The 19,941-nt window shown below is 36.1% G+C and overlaps 1 long non-coding RNA gene across 1 annotated transcript in view; it reads right to left on the reverse strand.

Annotated features, from left to right (window-relative positions):
- The window catches only part of LOC109028287 (uncharacterized), a 98,707-nt gene extending 79,890 nt beyond the window's left edge, over positions 1 to 18,817 (reverse strand). The window contains exons 1-2 of the long non-coding RNA XR_008668395.1: positions 18,758 to 18,817; positions 14,367 to 14,474 (exon numbers count right to left, since the gene is read on the reverse strand). This is a non-coding gene — a long non-coding RNA (uncharacterized lncRNA). The remainder of the gene's footprint in view (positions 1 to 14,366; positions 14,475 to 18,757) is intronic.
- Positions 18,818 to 19,941: the final 1,124 nt, after the last annotated feature.

The raw sequence follows: 19,941 nt of genomic DNA on the forward strand, positions 1-19,941 counted from the left end.
ACCTGTACCTTTTACCATATACAAAAAACTAACTCAAGATGGATTAAAGATTTAAATGGAATACCTAAAACTATAGAATCCTAGGAGAAAACCTAAGAAAGACAATTCTGGACATCAGCCTTGGAAAATAATTTATGGCTAACTCCTCAAAAGCAATTGCAACAAAAATAAATATTGACAAGTGGGACCTAACTAAACTAAGGTGCTTCTGCACAGCAAAAGAAACTATAAACAAAGTAAACAGACAACCTATGGAATGAGAAATAAATATTTGCAAACTATGCATCCAGCAAAGGTCTAATATCCAGAATCTATAAGGAACTTAATTCAACATACAAAAAACAAGTAACCCCATTAAGAAGTGAGCAAAAGACATGAACAGACACTTCTCAAAAGAAGAAATACAAGCAGCCAACAAACATATGGAAAAAATGCTCAACATTACTAATCATCAGAGAAATGCAAATCAAAACCATGATATGCCATCTCACACCAGTCAGAATGCCTATTATTAAAAACAAAAAACAAAAACAGATGCTGGCAAGGCTGTGGAGAAAAGGGAGTACTTATATACTGTTGGTGGGAATGTAGATTAGTTCAGCCACTGTGAAAATGAGTTTGGAGTTTTCTCAAAGAACTTAAAACAGAACTACCATTTGACCCTGCGATCCTATTAATGAATATATATCCAAAATAAAATAAATTGTTCTACCAAAAAATATGCACTTTTATGTTAATTGTAGCACTATTCACAATAGCAAAGATGTGGAATCCACCTGGGTGCCCATCAACTGTGGATTGGATAAAGAAACTGTGGTACATATACACCATGGAATACTAAATAGCCATTAAAAAAGAATGACGTCATGTCTTCAGTAACATACATACAGCTAGAGGCCATTATCCTAAGCCAACTAATGAGGAAACAGAAAATCAAATACCACATGTTCTCACTTATAAGTGGGAGCTAAACAATGGGTACTTTTGGACACAAACATGGCAACAATAGAGACCAGGGCCTACTACAGAAGGGAAAAAGGGAGTGAGGCAAGGGTTCAAAAAGTATTGGGTTTAATGCTCACTTCCTGGGGGATGTATTCAATTGTATCCCAAACCTCTGCATCATATAATATACCCATATAATAGACCTGTACATGTAACCCCTACATTTAAAATTAAAGTTGAAATTACAAAACATACAAACAAAAAACAACTGTGAGAGCCAGACAATCTCTTTGGTATATCACAAAGAAGCCAAAGTAGCCTTTTTCTCTTGTTCTGAGTGATCAGGAAAAACTAAGATCAAGCCAAGAATTTGAAAAACAGATTGCTAAAATTCAAAGGCCATTCAGTGTTCAATGATAGCAGATCTGTTTTGCCATAGACCAGGCCCAAGTTGGGAAACCTGGGACCCTGACACAAGACTGGGACATCTAAGTAGATGCCCTGTAATATGGTTTGGATCTGTGTTCCCACCCAAATCTCATGTCAAATTGTAATCCCCAGTATCAGAGGTTGAGCCTGGTGGGAGGTGATTGGATCATGTGTGTGGGTGGGATTTTCCCCTTTATACTGTGTCACAATAGTGAGTTAATTCTTGTGAGATCTAGTTGTTTAAAAGTGTGTAACACCTTCCCCCTCTCTCTCTCCCTCCTGCTCCTGTTATGTAAAATGCTAGCTTCCCCTTTGCCTTCTGCCATAATTGTAAGTCTCCTGAGGCCTCCCCAAAAGCCTAGTAGATAGCCAACATCATGCTTCCTGTACAGCCTGCAGAACCATGAGCCAATTAAACCTCTTTCCTTTATAAATTACCCAGTCTCAGGTATTTCTTTATAGCAAAGTGAGAACAGGCTAACAAACTCTGGGGTTTTTTTTTTTTAACTCTCTAGACTTTTCTTAATGTTCTGAGCTTGCAGAAGTGGGCTACCTCACCCCATAAAACCCACACCTTCCCTCCAAATCAGAAAACACTACAAAGGTATTTACTCACGGAAGCTGCTGTCCCTCAAAAGCTGTAGCCATTTCCTTTTCTGGCCTCTAAACCTACAAACAGGATTAAGTCACAGCATAATCCATCCAGGGGTTGATAAGCCTGAATTGCCATGACAGGTGGTAGAGGATGGGATTAAAAGGCTTAGGAAAGTAAGTATTATGTATACCTATTTCGGACCCAGAAACTATAAAATGACATGGTGGTTCATTCCTCCTGGTTAAGTACCTTACAACACCTTGGCAAGGACACACTGTAATATTTTCTCTAGGTTTTTTCCAGGGACCTATGGCCATTTATTTGGGCTATTACCTATGTGTCATTTACTGTACACTGGGGAAAGAGAAACACAGAGATATTTCGAGGACAGTTGAACACAGAGTTTACATTAGCATTAATGCCTGCAGAACTAAAGTGGCCTTATGGCTCCCCTAATGTGGGGTCATGTGAGTTCAGATAATAGAATCCTGACTAAAATCCAACTTAAACCATGGATTCCACAGGTCTGCTTGGTGGAAATTTTCTTGAAATCTGAATATATATTTGGAATTGATATACTTAGCAGTTAAAGTAACACTAGAGTTTGGGTCTTTTGCCTGTGAGGGTGCCTTCATAATGGGGGAAGGCCAGATTACCAGGAGGGATGGCAGAGATATATTACCATGTTTAAGGATATAAAATATGCAGCTTACTTTTCCATGCAAGTTGATAGAATAAAAAGATGCAGCAATAATTGTTCCCATTATATCTTCCTTTAATCTACTAGTCTGACTCATGCAGAAGCCTGATGGATCCTGAATCCCAATGAATAACTATACACCACTGTAGACTTAACCAAATAGTAACTGCAATTGCAGCTGCTGTGCCAAATGTGATATGTTTGGTAGAGCAGAGTAATCAAACTCGGGTAGACTATGTGGCCATTGATTTTGTAAATATGTTTGATATTCATTTAGCAAAAAGGATAAGAAACAGCTCTCATTCCCTTGGACCAAACAAGAATATCCATTTACTGTTTGCCAAAGGACTGTGTTAACTCTATTACACTCTGTCATAATATAGTAAAAAGAGATCTGGACTGTCTAGACATCCTGCAAAACATCATGTTGATTTATTATATCAATGACATTATGCTCATCAGGAAGGATAAGCAAGAAGTGGCTCCAGTTGGCTTTGGTAGGACATGTGTGTTTCAGAGGCTGGAAGATAAACCATTCAATGATTAAAGGACCAGTCACTACTGTAAAGTTTTAATGGTGCAGTAGTAAGGGACATGACAGGACATCCCCTCTAATGTAAAAGATAAATTGCTGTATTTTGTTTTAATCTCCTACTATAAAGAAGGAAGTATAATTCCTAGTAGACCTTCTCGAGTTCCAAAGAAAACACATTGTACACCCTCAAATACTGCTCCAGCCCACATACAGGGAGAAAGGGAAGGCTTCCAGCTTTGAAAGGGGCTTCACACTTCAGCACTTCCAGGCTGCAGTGTGAGCAGCAGCACTGTGGGTTGTATGATTCCACATAATCTTTGAAGTTGAAGTATGGATGTGGGGAAAAGATTCAGTGTGGAGTTATGGCAAGCTCTGGTGGGTCCTGGGATTCTGGAGCAAGGGTATGCAATATGCAATAAAAAATTTGAAGTCATTTTTCAAATAGCTCCTGTAATGCTACTAAGCACTGGTAGAAGCAGAAGGTTTGACTCTTGACTGCCCGTAACTTCCCATGATGAGTCTGGTACTGTCAGATGCACTGAGTCAGAAAGTTCAGTTGGCTCAACAGACCCTTTGGGTGAATCACTTAAAAACAGCTACAAGATAAGGAAAAAGCCCAAGCATATTTTACATGTGATTTTGCTTATTATGTGGAAGCTAGCCAGAAAGGAATGGTGGCTTCACTCAAGGTTAGGCTTCAAAGACTCTCATAAGACAGGAGCACTTGGACATTTACTCTATGTGGAAGGAGAATTGACCTAAGGTTATAACATATGCAGACTAATGGGCAGTGAAAATGGCTGGATTAGTTGATGATGGACTTGGGAAGAAAATGATTAAAAGATTTACTCAAGGAAGTCTAGGGTAAAGGTATATGTATGGACATAGGGTATTGGGCATGAAGTAAGAATGCCTACCAGAATACACACACCAGGGAAGAGGCATCAAACTTCCAAGTGAAAGTAATGCTCAACCAGTTCATGTTAGTTGATACAGAAATGCCAGCAGCCACCACAATACTATCATTATGCATACATTAAAGACTAGGCTATGATAACAAGGACAGAAGTCAGGCATGCACCCAGAAGTATGCATTCTACTTACCTGAGCTAAACTACTGTTACTGCCACCTGTGAATTTCCCAGATTCCAACAATACAGACCAATGCTTACATACAATAAGTAATAATATGACATTATTAGGTAGACCAAATGGCTACCTAGTTCCAAGTTGACTATATTAGGCCCTTTTATACTACAAGTTTCATGTGGTTCATTTACAAAGGAATAGGCACCTATTCAGAGTGGGAGTTTGCTTTTTCTTCTTTCTGGGCCTCAGCCAGCACCACTATGCAGGTGCTTACAGAATGCCTTATTGACAGCCAGGTAATTCCCAAAAAGCATCTGATCAGGATCCACTGGCTGTAACACACAATACATCACCCCACTGCTGCTGATCTGACAGTGTGTAAGGAAGTCCTGCTGAAATAAAATCTAAAGCATCATCTTGGAGGCAATATCAGGCAAGAATAAGGTACTATCATCTAGAATGCTTTCTATGCATTGAGTCAAGGATATTTATATGGGTAGAGGCTGGGTACGCTTTTAAGCATCCTGAAATGAACAAGACAACCTCCCACAAAAGAATTATTCAGTTCCAAATGTCAGTAGTGCCAAGGTTAAGAACAACTGCACTAAAGATACAGAAGTAATATAAGGTCATTGGCCACAAAAACTTTGTTGCATAGAGTAACACGTATTGATAAAATCAGGTCAGGTAAAAATTTAGGATCATGTTATCCTATTTTCTGTTTCTTCCTTTGAGGTTGAACTGCCTTTGACACTATTCATTTTAACCTAAACTTACAATATAGTATTTAATATTCTAAGTGATAACATCAGATTTTCCTGCACTATTTTAGAATGAATAAAATTTGTCACGCTAAGTCACCAGTGAATGTCCAAAAGAAAAATAAAAAGATTTTTCTAAATGGAAGACTTGTTAAAATGTGATAAGTTTCCTGATGAATAAACTTGAAAACTATTATCTGACTTTCATTTTCAAAAGCCCAAACAATGAAACTCTCCTTCTGCTTTCACATTAAGTTAAACATAGGCTTACAAAGACAAGAATGGAAAGATTATTTTTTCCTCATAAGACATATATTTTATTTTAAATGTTGTATGTGTTATGACTATCATTTTGCACCTGTATTTGCTAAGATAAAGGATTTAAATAGAAAAATACAGGAACAAATAATAAAAACAAATTACAAATATTGAAATTCTACCATTTAATGTATTCTATCTTGTCTTCATAAGTATTTTTCTCTTTTCTTAATTATTGTAAAGCAATTAGTAAATATATAGTAGAAAATAGAACTGGAAAAATGCTGATTGGCAATTTCACATACATTTAAAATTTATCTAACACTTCCAGTAATAATACATTGTTTTATACCAATAAACCATGTATATTATACCAAGATGTTCTGTATATGCAATTTAGAATGTAATCTCTCCTAGTCTTAGTTCCAGTACATAAAATACTAAATTTAATGCCACAGAGGTAGTGTCTAACTGTCCAACCAGTATAGTTCTTTTGCCCGAATTTTCTAGTAACTTTAATTGAGTAGTAAATTCATTCCTACTGCCAAGACTGTTATCAGTTTTTGACTAAAGTGAAAGAAGGAACGGTCACTTCAGGGAAGAGGTCTTAAATCTAGCTCACAGGGAAAGAGGGAATAAAATTTGTATTTTAAAAGATTTACTATAAAATAAACAGGGAAGCCCACACAAAAAGGAGGGTCATGGAAGATACGACAGCACAATATTGATAATGATACTTAATGGGATAAGTTATAAAAGCATTTTTCTAATGCCTAGTTAATGGAGAAAGTGCTAAAAATAAATTCAAGTAATTAGGAGGCATCTTGGTTTTGCTAGTAAACTGTTTGCTGTTAAATATATGGGGCAAGCCTAAAAAAAAAAAAAACATAAATGAGCATTTCCCCACATTACACATTGAAGATGCAAAAAGTAATTGCATAGTTATATTGTATAAACTCTAGTGAATGTTATTTCTTAAATGCCGTAGAGTACCTGAGAGATATTAACAAAATCCATTAGAGTTGAATATTTTCATAAGAGGAGAAAAGTAGCAATCTTTAAAATGGCCATTTTTAAATTTTTTATTTATGTTTCTTCATCTTGTCAATTTTTGTAATTGGGGAAACAAATTTCTTTTGAGTGATGACTTTTTAAAAGTTAAAAGTCCTTTTTTAATGGCAAATTACAGATTGAAATAAATATCAAGAAATAAAAATAAAACAGTTTAAAGACTAAAGATGCATTCCAACTTAAACATTTAGTAGGGACTAAATAGAAGAATTACTGTTTAAATTTAAATGAATCTTTCCCATTGTATAGTGAAAGGCTAAATTCAATTTCCAGCTATTAAATTCACTGTAGTAGTCACTTTTTGTTGTGTAGCAAACAACCTTAAAATCTCTCTCTCCTACAACCTTACTTTTATTTATTTTCCTTTTTGTAGCTCTCAGGTCTGTGAGTTCCTGAGGTTTTAGCAGTCTTAGCTGGATTACAGTGGTTCGGCTGAGCTGGGCTCCAGTCTTCAGGTGGATTCTTGTTTTCTCACATCTCCTTCTGAAACTAGCAGCACCCTGGGTGCACTATTTTTATGACCTGAAAGAAGCCTTGAGAGGCAAGCGGAAACTGGAACACTTCTTAACTCTTTAACTGAGAATTAGCATGGTGTAACTTACACACTCATCCTATTGGCTAAAGCAAGTCACCTGGCAAGCCCAATATCAATGGGATAGGCAAATACATTGTGACCCCACAGAGATACCACACTAAAAAAAAAAAAAAAAAAAAGCAAGTTAAAGTTGGTTCATTTATAACCTTGCTGCTGGGAGGTGAAGAATTGGGAACAATAATTCAATTCACTGCATATGGGTGATCTTTGTTTCCTCATCTGTAAAATATTATCTGTCTGAACTTCTAATCTAGCTCATTACATAAACAAATACCCACTGAATAGAAATTGTTTGTTCTTACTTTATACTATGAACTGTGCTAAGTGCTTGATGCACAAAATTGTATGCAACATTGCTACATCTGTTAGCTGAGTACGATATATTTTATTAGATAGGATGGCTATGCTGTGTTCAAGTAACAAATAGACACCCAAATCTTAGCAAATTTAAGCAATACAACTTACTTATCTTCTTGGATACAGAATCCTTTTTAGGTAGGGAGTTTTTCTTGGTGACCATCCTCCAAGCAGTGATAGAGTGAACCAGGTTACTGGCATTTTATCCCACCATCTTTTATGTGGCCTTTCTGCTTGTCCCAAAAGTGAAAGGCAGTGTGAATGACTGTGCAAGGAGGTTCATGGTCAGGCCTAGAAACAGTACATATCACTTTTTCCCACACTAAAGATAGTGGTCACATTGCCACTATCCAGTTATATGGTCCCAAACTAGCTAGAGCAGTTGGTAATGTAGTGTCTCTGCTATAATTCCCTTTTATGTTCACCAAATATCTGTTTCTCTCTTTTTCCTACACACAGAACACAATTCATTTTTTCCTAAGGAGCACAACACAGAGACTCATCCAGTTATTAAATCCAGTTTAAACTCCATGATCTTTAAGTCATACACAGCCCTGACCACTAGATCCTGAAAACCTGTATATTCTCGTAGAAGTCTAAATGATCATGCCCCTTGAACAGAAAGTTTAGTCATCTGACTACAGACAGATAAATTCACACACTATGCATACAGCCTGGATATCCAGAATAAATACTTCAATTTGGAAAGGGAATTAAGAGAAGACCTTATAGTCATTGGTCTCTAGTAATTCTGAAACACCAGTGAGCTGATATTGTGAAATCCCTACACCCTAGAACTGTCAGGGAGTTATTTGATATATATTTTTTAATCAATCTCTAAATCCACTGTATGAGACAAGCTGTCTTGTCCAGAGTTTTTCTTGGTCCTGGCTCCATATCCTGGAAAGCTCCTCATAGTTCATTATTCACTTTATCATTTAAAGTGGTTTTGGAAGAGCTTGAACTCCTGGAGAGCTAGAGGCTTTTGAAATGTGCCTATTGCTCATGAAGGATGAACTCTTAAGAGTTCTAAGTATTAACATATCTTAACTTTTTTACGGTCCCTATTTTCCTCAAAACTTTGTAGGTGTCAAATATGTTTGGTTCTTGTCTGTTCCAAACTTAAGTTCTTTTAATAGACATAGTTTTCAAATCTGCTTATATTGTTCTACTTTCTCACTATCACATCTGTCTCACTCAATTTAATAGTGGCTATCTACCTTATGATGACATTATCCCTGGGTCACTTTAAACAACTGAAAATTTTTACTGGGATAATGGAAAAATGTATATATCTTAAATTAATTTTGTATTGTTTGGCATATAGCAGCAGTTAGCTTTTCCAACACTGCAATTTGCTCATGATCTTTTAAATTCTACCTTAAACTCATTATTGCTTATAATTTCTTATCTATTTATACCAATAACAAACAAGAAGGTGTGCTAAGATAATGATTTCCAACTTTTTTCCTTAAGAGCCACAAGCTTAATAGGCCCACAGTTTGCTTTCAAATATACCACAGATAATCAAGGTTTTTTGTCACTGCATGACTCGATTCACCTACTTTCTAGCTTCTGATTTCAGTTTCCTCTTATCCAGTCCCTAAATTCTTTTTTTAAACCAAACAAACAAACAAACAAAAAAACCTTTTAAGTTCAGGAGTACATGCACAGGTTTGTTACATAGGTAAACCTGTGTCATGAGGGTTCAGGAACATACCTCAAAATAATAACAGCCACATATGACAAACCTACAGCCAACATCATGCTAAATAGGGAAAAGTTGGAAGCATTCCCCTTGAAAACAAGTATAAGACAAGGATGCCCCCTCTGTCACCGCTTCTATTCAACATAGTATTGGAAGTCCTGGCCAGAACAATCGGGCAAGAAAAAGAAGTAAAGGGCATCCAAATAGGAAGAGAGGAAGTCAAACTATCCCTGTTTGCAGATGACATAATCCTATATCTAGAAAACCCCATCGTCTCAGCCCCTAAGCTTCTTAAGCCAATAAACCACTTCAGCAACGTCTCAGGATACAAATCAATATGCAAAAATCACTCGCATTCCCATATACCAAAAAGAGTCAGGCTGAGAGTCCAATCAGGAACAAACTCTCATTCATAATTGCCACAAAAAGAATAAAATACCTAGGAATACAGATAACAAGGGAGGTGAATGATCTCTACAACGACAACTATAAACTACTACTAAAAAAAATCAGAGATGATACAAACAAATGGAAAAACATTCCATGCTCTTGGACAGAAAGACTCAATGTCGTTAAAATGGCTATACTGCTTAAAGTGATTTATAGATTCAATGCTATTCTACATAAACTACTATTGACATTCTTCACAGAACAAGAAAAAACCTATTTTAAAATTGATATGGAACAAAAGAAAGAGCCCAAATAGCCAAGGCAATCCTAAGCAAAAAGAGCAAAGCTGGAAGCATCATGCTTACCGAAGTTCAAACTATACTAAAGGGCTACAGTAACCAAAACAGCATGATATATCAGATAGGTAGGCTGGATGCTGGTGTAGTACTAACTAAACTATAAAACTCAATGACTTCATTCGACAAAAATTAGTTTGTTATCCATTCAAATTCCAATGTGTACCATAGGTTCTCTTGGATTCTCCCAAAAAATGACTCAAAAATCTAGGATATTTCTATTTATAATATCACTATTTTCAGCATAACTCCCATGCTCTTTCAACTAAAAGAGATTATGGAGGATGACAGACCAAGCCTCATGTCTAGGCATAGAACACCCTTCTACTCCATTGCATTAGCTAAAACCCAGTTACATGGCCTAAATTACAAAAATAACTGCAAGTAAGGCTGAGATTTATAGTTTTTGTATGGCTACAGAAGATTTAATGAGTTGGATGGGTGTCTTACTAGTTTTGCCACACATAAACACCTAAAAGAAGCTTAATTCTGCATGACTTGAGGCTATCATGAGGATCAAAGAATGATCCTCTACAATCAATATATACGGTAAAACAATGCACACATTTAAACTACTATTAGGCTATTCATGGTTGTTAAAAATAATTGGTAATGCATATTCATTTGAGAATTATTAGCATATACCCAGTAAACCTAGTTTTTATATGAAATTAGATGAAACTTTACATAGCCTATATAGTTCTATGCTATTTGAATTTTATTGCATTCCAGTGATGCAAGAAATATGTGTATCTAATATAATGTATATGACCCATGGGTCAATCTGATAGGAACTCATGGTCTCCAGATCAGACCTGCAAAAATAATAGATCTAATTCTCCTTTCAACTAAATTTAAGTAAATATAATCTGTTATTGCTATTATTTGTAAGGTAGTCAAAAGAATTAAAGCCAAGAAGAAAAAAAAATTCCTGGCCATTAGTATGATATATCCATATTATTTTCATTGGATATTCATTGTACACTATTTAACATAAACATAAATATGCAAGGTCAAATGATTATTTAGCCAATCACTATATAGCACTATACATGTAAACAAAACATTGTAATTACAGTGACATGGAAAGCACAAATTAACTAGTTTCAGAGCACTCATGGGAATGATCAAGAATCAGCAATTCTTTGGCACTATATTCAAGAGCATGGAATCCTGTCTTTTTTTTTGAGATGGAGTCTTGCTCTGTCACCCAGGCTGGAGTGCAGTGGCGCCATCTCGGCTCACTGCAAGCTCCGCCTCCCGGGTTCACACCATTCTTCTGCCTCAGCCTCCCAAGTAGCTGGGACTACAGGCACCCGCCCCCATGCCTGGCTAATTTTTTTTTTTTAATATATATTTAGCAGAGACGGGGTTTCACCGTGTTAGCCAGGGTGGTCTCCATCTCCTGACCTCGTGATCCACCCGCCTCGGCCTCCCAAAGTGCTGGGATTACAGGCGTGAGCCACTGCTCCCAGCCGGAATCCTGTCTTAATTCATTTTTCTATCAGTTCAAAATCACTGGATGAGTTCTCTTGAATGTTGAACGTTTTTCCAGGCACAAAGTTATAACATTTTCCTACTGGATTACAGAGAAACAAAAGTGAGAAAAGAGGGACAAGTTAAAATTTGTTGGCTTATATATGTTGTTGTTTTTAACTTATATTTACTCTAGACAGAATTAATCCATAGTGGAGTATAAAATAAAATTACAGGTTCAGGAACATGACATCTTTCATATTTTGATATCACCAGTTATTAGCCCTACAACTTTGAACAAATCACATAATCGTTCATAATTGCTGGTTAGTAACTGGTTTTGGATAATAGAAAAAATAATAATCTTTCTATATCACAGGGTGGTTCCAAAGATCATATAAGACAGTGTACGTAAAAGCACTATGAAACTAAATTTCTGTACAAATTTAAAGTATTATTGTTGCTTCTAAAATTACCTTAATGGATTATGTTTCAGATGAGGCTTGGTTTTTTTTTTCAATGATTATTATTATTGTTCATAGTTGTACCTTAGGCCATAAGACAGACATTATTCCTAACCTTTTCTCTTTTCATGATTTCTATTTCTCCTGGTGCATTAAATTTAATGCAATAAAACTGTCTCTTTCCAACAAGTAAAGTGCATTTATAATCCCGACTATAGGAATACAGGCAATATAATAAAAATGTATAAAAAATGTATATCTAAAGATGAAGATGAAAGATATGAGTGATTTGTAACACAACCTGTCATCAAAAGCACTGAATGCCAGAGAATATATGATATGTGCAAGAATCAATATTAAAACCATACTTAATAGAGTTTAAGAAGGCAATAGTGACATTTAGCATTGCATTTTACATTTTGCTAATGGACTAGAAAGTCAACTGTCATTTTGTGCTCTTTAGCAACAAAATCCACTTTATTCTGTAAAGTTGTAAGTAAAAAATTATGTTATTAACATTCTTCTCAAGTTAGATTGAAATTCGTGAAATGTGATTGATGTTTTCCCTTCTGTCTTTCCTATACTGTTATTGGTTTTGATAAGAGAAATCTAAGGTCAACTTAATTTTTTTAATTGTAAATCAATAATAATGATTATCATGGGTTCTTTTTGAGTTTTGTCATAATTGACCAGGAGTTATTCAATAATCATTGCAAGCAAGTAAGATATTACTCATGTTAGCATGATTAATTTTAAAATTACCCAGAAGCTGAAATTTTACATATAAACATAAACACAGCATGAGTGGTATATGGAAGTGATAAAAATATGTACAACACCTGATAAAAGTGAATATTTCCTATAGACCTCAAATTGACCTAATTTCTTTTTAAAGCTTTAAAAATTATCTTATTTTTAATGTGTTTAGGTTTAGTGAAAAATAAGTCTTGAAAATATACTGGAAATTATATTCATAGCTATATCTAATGGAAGGGTTGTGGTAATTTCTATTTACTATTTTTTTTTTTTTTTGAGACAGAGTTTCACTCTTGTACCCAGGCTGGTGTGAAATGGCATGATCTTGGCTCACTGCAACCTCCACCTCCCGGGTTTAAACGATTCTCTTGCCTTAGACTCCCGAGTAGCTGGAGTTACAGGCACACGCCACCATGCCTGGCTAATGTGTGTATTTTTAGTAGAGATGGGGTTTTGCCATGTTGACCAGACTGGTCTCGAACTCCTGACCTCAGGTGACCTGCCCACCTTGGCATCCCGAAGTACTGGGATTACAGGCATGAACCACCATGCCCGGTCGGTAATTATTATTTTTTGCTCATCATTTAAAACATATTTTCTTGTTACTAGTGCTATGTATAACAAAAACATAGAAGTAAATATGCATCACTGTATTTATTCAATATTGATTGTCCTTTATCTAGCAAAGTAATTAAATTTTCAATATTCCACAGATAAATGAAAATTTATTTCATTACCCTTCATGAATAGTTTCATTATGTCTTTTAAATTTTCATTGTATCTTTTAAAACCATGATACTGTTTTCTCACTATTTTTAATAGTTATCCACCTCTCCAACGCATGTAAAAAGCAGCAAGGCCATGAAAATGTGTATAGCTCAATAAAACTACCATAGAAGGTTGACATTTAAAGTGCTTCTCCTGCTCATCTTGGCCACTGCTGTCATACTTGAAAGACAGCTTTTGTATAAAGAAAGGTGATAGGGCCCAGCAGAAAAGTTGTATGACTGCACTTTTCTTAACAACTAAATGACAGGTACAGTGGTAGCAGCTACATCTACATCAATCATGCTAAATCTAACACACATTCTTCTGGGTGTGAGAGAAGAGACTACTGAAAATCTGGTATAAAATGAAGCAAAAGTATCACATGCTTTGAATTAAATGCACACACACACACACATACAACAGATATGGAGTGAATTATCCACATACTGAGGATGATTTTGCTTTCTTGTCTTATTCTGCCTTCTTCCTTTTAAGTTCCACTGATTGCTAATCCAACTATTGTCTGCTCCTTATCTTTGGTATGCACAGAGAAATGTTAATAGTTGTATATTACCAAACATGCTCAGTGTCCTTCAATAGGCAACATCTTTTGTATGAACCTATTAATTGCCACATCTCTACCTCACTAACTTACTTTTTAGTGGTGTTTTTATGAACCTGGAAAGCAATCCAATGAATTAACAGGCAAAAAAAAACATAAGCATCATTCCTTCTGACTTGCACTTTGGATTGGCAGGATAATTTTCAGGAATGATTTAGCTAGTCAGGTGTAAATGCACACAGCCCTGGGTAAAAATCTACTCTGCAACCCAAGGTCTGCAATGACCTTGAGCCAATTATTCAACACCGCAAATCTTCAGGTGGAAATAAAAACCTGAATCAAAGTCTCATAGGAATACTAATAATATTACAGATAATATATATAAAATGATTCATTTAGTGCTTGGCATAGAAGGGACAGTCAGTAAAAACTGGCTCTAATTATTAAGAGGAAACATTACATATTGGCAACCCAAGTTTGATGATGATACTTAAAAACTTAAATTATTTTCAGCTTAGGAAAAGTAAAGATGTCATTTCATATTTGAGTACCTCTAGAGTGCTGGGAACTTTGCAGAGCAGAATTAGACGCTGTTCTTGACTTACTGTTTACTGAAGTACTTGCTTTTTGCTATTGATTTCTCAACCATGACATAAGACCTTGGAAAGAAGAGTGTAGATAACAATGATTTAAACATAAAATAGAAAATTGCTTTTGAGATTCTTGCTTGTTGGGGTGCTAGCTTTCAAAATACATCGAGGATCATCTAAAATTTATAATACATTTTCTTACTTCTGAAAGAGAAATAGTATATTTAACAGTATGTGGTTTCCTTATCCATCTCTAGATTGATATGGTGAAGATCCGCCTCATTATCAAACTAATAAAGGGAGTGCATACTATATGCCAGGCATTGTTCTGAGGCTTTCACATGAATTCTTTTTTTTTTTCATTTTGACAATGCCATGAACTTTGTGTTTTTTCCACATTTTTAGTATTGGGTTCTGAGGATTATAGAAGGTAATTATATAAGCATAAAGTCTAAATTCTTTCACTGCTTCCTGTATTTTTCATCTTTGTCAAAGAATTCTCCAATTTCACAACCGGGATTTTTTTTTTTTTTTTTTTTTTTAATATCCAAGCTGGAGTGCAGTGGCACAATCTCGGCTCATTGCAACCTCGGCCTCCCGGGCTCAAGCAATTCTTCTGCCTCAGCCTCCCGAGTAGCTGGGACTACAGGCGTGCACCACGATGCCAGGCTAATTTTTGTATTTTTAGCAGAGAGGGGGTTTCACCATATTGGCCAGGCTGATCTCAAACTCCTGACCTTGTGATCCGCCTGCCTCAGCCTCCCAAAGTGTTGGGATTACAGGCATGAGCCACCGCGCCCAGCCCTGGAATTCTTGAAGTTATTTTGATTACTCGCCTTCTCTTATCTCCTTTACCTAAGTCAATAAATCCTTTATATTTCACTTCACATGTCCTTACCTTTTTCTTTTTTTTCGGTGTGACCTACCATAAAATCTTTCTAATTGACTCCTGTCATAGCTCTCACTGTCTTCAATCCTTTCTCCCTTTCTCTATATGGTTGTTGCAATTTTCTCCCTAGAGGAATTTGTTCATGTCACTTCTCTGTTTGAAAGCCTCCAGTAACTCCTTAGCAAGGCTTCCCTGGTTCTTAACAACAGGCATATTCCTGCACCTTAAGCCTCAATGCTGGCCACTGCCCACACCATCACCCCACCCCAATCTTCCATACATCCATCACGTATAAACACACTCTCTGGGGCTGCAAAGTCAAACCTCTAATTACTCCCTACACAAGACCATGTCATGTCTGTGCCGTTTGCTTGGACTACCCTCAAAATTATGTATAGACTTTCCCCAATTCAACTTTATTGTAGGCTGAATTCTCTGTGACTCTCAGACGTATTTATAGGAAGTTTATTGGAGATGTTTTCAGCAACAATGTATACGAGAAATGAAGGAAGCAGTATTGGTCAGAGGAGAAAGTGAACTATGATACAGTTAGAACAGAGCCCTCAGCCAATCCTACGGGGTTAGCTGGAGCCAGGAAGGATGTTCAAAGATATCTCTACTTGAAGAAAGGGAGGCAAGTCATTGAATAATATTGAATAAGGGCGTTCCCTGGGGAAGAACCATGACATTGGACAAAGGGGGTCTCTTCAGCTCAGGATAATTACTAAGGAGGAATTTATCCCAGCAGGAAGGAGAAAAAGAGCCTCAATCCAGAAAAAGCCTCTGGGTGGCGCCTCACAACACCATCTGCACCCCCATAGTGGAATGAGTCTTCCTTCTCTATGTCCCCTGTGTTTAGAGAAGTCTCTTTCCCAACACATGCAACATTGTACTCCAAGCGTATTAGATTCCCTCATGATGCCCTGAGCTCTCACGGGGCTGCCTTTACACAGTTAGCAGCCATCCCAGTAGTGCCTGGCACCTTGGAGGCTTTTATGAAGAATAAATGAATCCATCAAACAGCAGTTGGATTAATGACAGCATAAAATAAACTACACCTCAGAAAACAATACCTAATGCTGTGTGCTGTTTTGTAAAATAGGTATAACAGTTGTGTGATGGTAAAACAGAAGTGTTAACTAACATTGCTGTTTGGTTATATTGGTTTCCAAGGAGGTAAAGGAACCTGCTGAGAAGAGGTTTAGTATGTAAAGAAATCTCTACAATGGAAAAAAAAAAAAAAAAAAACAGTTTCAGAGGCACAATAAATTACCAACATCAATTAGAACTGAGAAAGAAGAAGACCTGACAAAACTACAAATTTGAAAGAAAGGATGATCAGAGACTCTTAATTTGAAGACTGACTAGGGAGAACTGGAATGAGATATGGACCAGAGGGACAAATTGTTGAAAAATATTTGGAATAAACTAAGCTCAGGGTTACAAATCAAACACTGTTTTGCAAAACCACTACAGTGATGCAAATAAATTCTCAAGTAGCTACTTGAGTAATTATTTTGGTAAAATATATGATTGTTTCAGTTGCTGTAGAGACTGAACTCTCTGAGAAAAAATGGTAAATGGCACACCCTTCCTAGTCCCTGGAATATTGTAGACTCACAATAAATATTTGTTTGCACACCTCCCTTTCTTAAAGGAAAAGGTTTCAAGGTGGCCCTACTTTTCATTTTAAAGACTTGTGCTAGAGCCCATAAAATTAGAATTATGGCATTCCGGGATGTCCTATTGGCACATCATGCCTCTTATAAAAGGCTGCAGTAACATACATGACTCAGTCTAAGACTTCAGAGAAATGAAAATGGCTGTTTATCTCTTTTTTTTTCTGTCTGGATAATTCCTTGTTCCTTTCTTTTTTTCTTTGCATCATGCTCCTCACACCCTCACCTAATTTCTATAAGTACGATACAGCTAATATGCTCATTTTAGGCGTATTTAATATGTAGAAGTTGTGCTTACAATGTACGTGTATATTGAAGATAGAAGTAGAACATGTATCTTCTCTCAAAATTAATAAAATTGGTTGCTACTGAATCCAGCAATCAATATTCAGTATCTATATCTTGTAAAGCAGTGCCCTATAAAATATTCTAGAGAATAATAAATAAAACATAAGAACGTTGAGAAAGAAGACAAATAAACCCCTTGCAGAAATGGACAAAAGAATGAAATATGTGCTATGGTTGAGTTGCAATTAATGTGCTATGAGAGCAAAGAGGTAAGAATGACCTAAGGGAGATCAGAAGATGCAGCCCTTTTCACACCTTTTGCGTATCCCTAATCATTAGCTAATTGACTCCTGCATGTAAATCTGTGTTGTCAGCTCTGTATGTGTTTCCTAGTAATTAACCATTCTTCCAGTTAGTTTTATGTATCTTCCATCTGTGCCTTTTTAGATGCAGGAAAGTTATTTTAGGATGATCATATACACACCAGTCTCAGGAAAGCCAGTTTTATAATGAGCAGAAGTTGACTGAAAGGAGACCAAACAATATGACACACAACACAGTATTAAATGTGGCTTGGAGACCAGCAATGAGAAATACGGTTGAAAATAACTGGAGAAGGCAGCAAAGTTCACAAGAATAATTTTGAGGAAGTAAATTGGAAAGAAAAATCTGTAAAAAATAATATACAGCTCAATCATGTTAGAACTACTATGATACAGCAACTAGAGTGACAGGATCTAGGACAATGACTACTCAAGGCTGTTTCAAGATATAAGGAACATAGCAACACGATAGAAACATTAGATTTGATGCTAAATTCAACCTGAACTTGGAGATTGTATCTAGAAATTGACTGCAAACTGGAGATTGAGAGAATTTAGCTGACTTGATGATAAAATCATCTGAAATTGAGAAGTCACAAACGTGTTTTGCAGGATTGCAGAAAGATTCACAGTATGCTCCTATGTACAAAGGGAATAAAGATCCTGCATTTTTCTATAACTGTTCCATCTTGCTTCCTACCCTCCAATAGCTAGGCAGCAGTAAAATTAAGCAAAGACTACATTTATTTGTGAATCTCAGCATTATCTAATTTATTATCTTTTTTTTCTTTAGCAAATGTGTCTTCTTGAATGATTCAAAATGCATCAAGCTTCTCTTACATTCTCTAAGATACCTTTTGGGTATATAAGAATAGAGGCAAAGCTGATGACATGACCTTCAGTTATGGGGAAAGAGCCTAGTTCAGCTACTATATAATATGCCCTAGCTTTTACACTAAAGTACTGTTTAACTGAGCTGCTATTTTGCCTGATTCTGTTGGCAACAGCTAGTGATAGCTGGTGATTTTGTTGGCAACAAGCTGGCAATATCTTTTCTTTCATGGTTTCAATAGTGTCTAAGGCTCTTCCCTCTTGAATTGACTTTAAATTTCTGCTGCTTCTCCCATCTAACACATGGCCTATTTGGTCTAATGGCATCTCCTATGAGATTACCTTGCCATCAATCACAGGAGGCACGTTGCCCTCTGATCCCTACACAAGTCAGTGACACACAGGAACACAGAGGCAATTGAAACACAAACTACACCTTCTTTTTCCCTAACAACACAGCTCTACCTTCCAATCATGCCCAAGATTCCGATGTTACCACAGGGACACTATGCAGGATTCTGCTCCCTGCATCCCAAGGAGGTGGCTGGGCAATATCCCACACGAAGTTGACTTCAAATTCAAACTAATTCATGCTTCTCCAAACATTGCTGTCCTTGCAATTTCAATGCTGGGAAATCAGATCATATGACCATCCTGATCTAGACTTCTTCAATGTCTTTGCTCATCTACTTTTTCTTTCAAATTCCTGTAGAATTAGAAGTGAAAGGATTTTCATTTATTTCTCCCACTCCTCTTCCTGGGAATTCTACTACATCAAACTCTATTATCTAAACTCCCAGGACCAGACAATAATATATTTTATAGAAAAATGAAAAGAAAATCATTTTTCACAATAATCCCTGTTTTTTAAGTCTATAGACGTCTACATTTTATTTTGAATATTAATTTATAAGTACTATATTTATTTTTCTTTGTATTCCTTCTGAGTTTTATGAGCATGAATGCCATGAGACTTGCCCTTGGAGATATGAAGAGCCTCTGGAAGTTTTAATACATCCTCCCTGCCCCTATGTGAAATTGACTAGGTCCTTTTTATTTTAAAAATCCTAGAAAAGAGATCAAAGCAGGCTAACTAAAAGCCATGTTACACAAGGTATAAGACTGGGGCTAGGCTTTTTAATTAAATATACTCAGCTTAGTTACACCACTTTTGTTATTCTTTTGAAACTGAAGTTATTGACCATCTTCAGGTTATATATTAAATGCTGATTTCTCCACAGAGTAATCACTGGAGGGTGCATATCTAAACTAACAACAATAAAAAAACAAAACTCACTCTCTGTTAGTTGGGGATGAGGTGGTTTTGTAATTTAAATACACAATATTCTTTAAAAAATACTCTGAGAAAAAGTTATATAAGAAACACCAAATAAGAAAATATTACAAACCTTGATTTACTGAGCTTTGATTGATACAAGATTGACAGAGAAAATAAAAATAAAGACCCTGCGCCTAGTTATTATATAGTAAATAGAGTAGATGTTAGGATCATAAAAAACAAAGAT

Source organism: Gorilla gorilla, chromosome 13 (assembly GCF_029281585.2).
Source record: "Gorilla gorilla gorilla isolate KB3781 chromosome 13, NHGRI_mGorGor1-v2.1_pri, whole genome shotgun sequence".
In the NCBI taxonomy this organism is placed as follows: Eukaryota; Metazoa; Chordata; class Mammalia; order Primates; family Hominidae; genus Gorilla; species Gorilla gorilla.